Genomic DNA, 2,500 nt, shown 5'->3' with positions numbered 1-2,500 from the left:
TGAACAAGTGTTCCAACCTCAGCTTGCTGACGGAAGGATCGCATTTATTAGTACAAGACCAATGATTCTTATTCACCTAGAACCCTGTTCAGTGATTTCGGTCGCTGTCTAAGGACTAGCAGTGGGGATCTTAGCAACTTCGGTTGCATTTCTTGTGATGACTCTGAATAACTGAGCAAATCGTATGGCCTCTGAGCCGACGATGTATCCCTCAAGCAACTGCCTTATCAACTGTCGATGGTAGGTTATGCGCCTACCATGGTTGTAACGGGTAACGGGGAATTAGGGTTCGATTCCGGAGAGGGAGCCTGAGAAACGGCTACCACATCTAAGGAAGGCAGCAGGCGCGCAAATTACACAATCCCAGTACGGGGATGTAGTGACGAAAAATAACAATACGGGACTCTATTGAGGCCCCGTAATTGGAATGAGTACAATTTAAATCCTTTAACGAGGATCTATTGGAGGGCAAGTCTGGTGCCAGCAGCCGCGGTAATTCCAGCTCCAATAGCGTATATTAAAGTTGCTGCGGTTAAAAAGCTCGTAGTTGGATTTCAGTCGAACCTATGGGGTCCACTGATTAAAGGGTTAGATGGTGATGTTAGGTTTCTTGCTTGTGTCTACGGATGCTTGCTTGAACCTTCATTCCTCTTTCCTGGTGGTTACATTCATAGTGTTTAGACAGAAAATTGCTCGATATTTGCTATCAATGCTCTTTACCGAGTGTTGATTCAAGCGATCGAGACTTTTACCTTGAAAAAATCAGAGTGCTCAAAGCAGGCGTCCAAAACCTCGAAAGAGGTGCCTAAAAACGGTATGGTCAACCATCTATATGATGCGTACCACTACCTTAACTTGAATGATCTTGCATGGAATAATGGAATAGGACCTTGGTTCTATTTTGTTGGTCTTAAGAATCCAAGGTAATGATTAAGAGGGACAGACGGGGGCATTTGTATTGCGGCGCTAGAGGTGAAATTCTTGGACCGTCGCAAGACAAACTACAGCGAAAGCATTTGCCAAGAATGTTTTCATTAATCAAGAACGAAAGTTAGAGGTTCGAAGGCGATCAGATACCGCCCTAGTTCTAACCATAAACGATGCCAACCAGCGATCATTCTGAGTAACTAATTTCATGACTCGAATGGAAGCTTCCGGGAAACCAAAGTTTTTGGGTTCCGGGGGAAGTATGGTTGCAAAGCTGAAACTTAAAGGAATTGACGGAAGGGCACCACCAGGAGTGGAGCTTGCGGCTTAATTTGACTCAACACGGGAAAACTCACCCGGCCCGGACACTGAGAGGATTGACAGATTGAGAGCTCTTTCTTGATTCAGTGGGTGGTGGTGCATGGCCGTTCTTAGTTGGTGGAGTGATTTGTCTGGTTAATTCCGATAACGAACGAGACTCTAGCCTACTAAATAGACTTGCAGTTTACACTGCAGTACTCCCCCTTAGTCAACCTGTGGGTGGTAGTATCTCTTGATGGTTTCGGCTGTTGAGGGCTCTGCTGCTATTAGCCTACAGAATTGGCTAGGGTAAGGATGCTGTAGCACTGTAAGGACTTCTTAGAGGGACAAGCGGCGCTCGCAGCCGCACGAAACAGAGCAATAACAGGTCTGTGATGCCCTTAGATGTCCGGGGCCGCACGCGTGCTACACTGAAGTGGTCATCGTGCATACTGTTTCCTGCTCCGAAAGGAGTGGGTAACCGCTTGAACCCATTTCGTGATGGGGATTGGGCATTGTAATTATTGCCCATGAACGAGGAATTCCCAGTAAGCGTGAGTCATTAGCTTGCGTTGATTACGTCCCTGCCCTTTGTACACACCGCCCGTCGCTACTACCGATTGAATGATTTAGTGAGGACTTCGGACTGGTCAATCCAGACCATTGGGAAACTAGTGGTCGGATTGTGCTGGAAAGATGTTCAAACTTGATCATTTAGAGGAAGTAAAAGTCGTAACAAGGTTTCCGTAGTGAGAACCTGCGGAAGGATCATTAACGTATTACCCTCTTATTATAAGAGAAATACAACCTTCAAACAATCAAACACTCTGCATAGTGATATTGTAGATGCTAATATGGTGAATGCAATTGAATTGTATTTGCATTAGAGTCGCAATTGTGAATGTTTATTGCAAACATTTAGCCATTGCAACATGATTCTAATTTGCATTACATTCGTTCATTCATACATCCATCTTTCATTATCCAATGCAACAAAGAGTGAGGGTTATCTAACGATAGCCATAATTTCTTTTGCAAAACAATTGTAGTTTATAATGAAAAGCCTGTCTTGCTACATACTTGGTACCTGATCAAGTCTTCAGCTTATGCTGACGGCAAGGTTTAAAGAAGGAAGTTTTACACTTCTTCGCCTAACTAAGTAAAGACAACTATGGTTTTTATAAACTGCATACAATTGTTTTCAAACCCTCTCAATGCAGATTTAGGATACTTATTAAAAGTCCCACGGTGGCAAAGATACATCTTCAAGCGG

General features: G+C 44.0%; 2 non-coding genes across 2 annotated transcripts in view; both read left to right on the top strand.

Moving 5' to 3' along the window:
* LOC149092831 (small subunit ribosomal RNA) overlaps positions 1 to 2,001 on the top strand; it is a 2,171-nt gene extending 170 nt beyond the window's left edge. The window contains exon 1 of the ribosomal RNA XR_016200551.1: positions 1 to 2,001. This exon is cut by the window's left edge and continues 170 nt beyond it. This is a non-coding gene — a ribosomal RNA (small subunit ribosomal RNA).
* Positions 2,002 to 2,488: 487 nt separating this feature from the next.
* The window catches only part of LOC149092830 (5.8S ribosomal RNA), a 155-nt gene continuing 143 nt past the window's right edge, over positions 2,489 to 2,500 (top strand). The window contains exon 1 of the ribosomal RNA XR_016200628.1: positions 2,489 to 2,500. This exon is cut by the window's right edge and continues 143 nt beyond it. This is a non-coding gene — a ribosomal RNA (5.8S ribosomal RNA).

Source organism: Tetranychus urticae, unplaced genomic scaffold (assembly GCF_039701765.1).
Source record: "Tetranychus urticae isolate SD_2017Ah unplaced genomic scaffold, NJAU_TeUrti_SD_1.0 Scaffold_5, whole genome shotgun sequence".
NCBI lineage: Eukaryota > Metazoa > Arthropoda > Arachnida > Trombidiformes > Tetranychidae > Tetranychus > Tetranychus urticae.
This window is presented reverse-complemented; position numbering and strand designations above follow the sequence as displayed.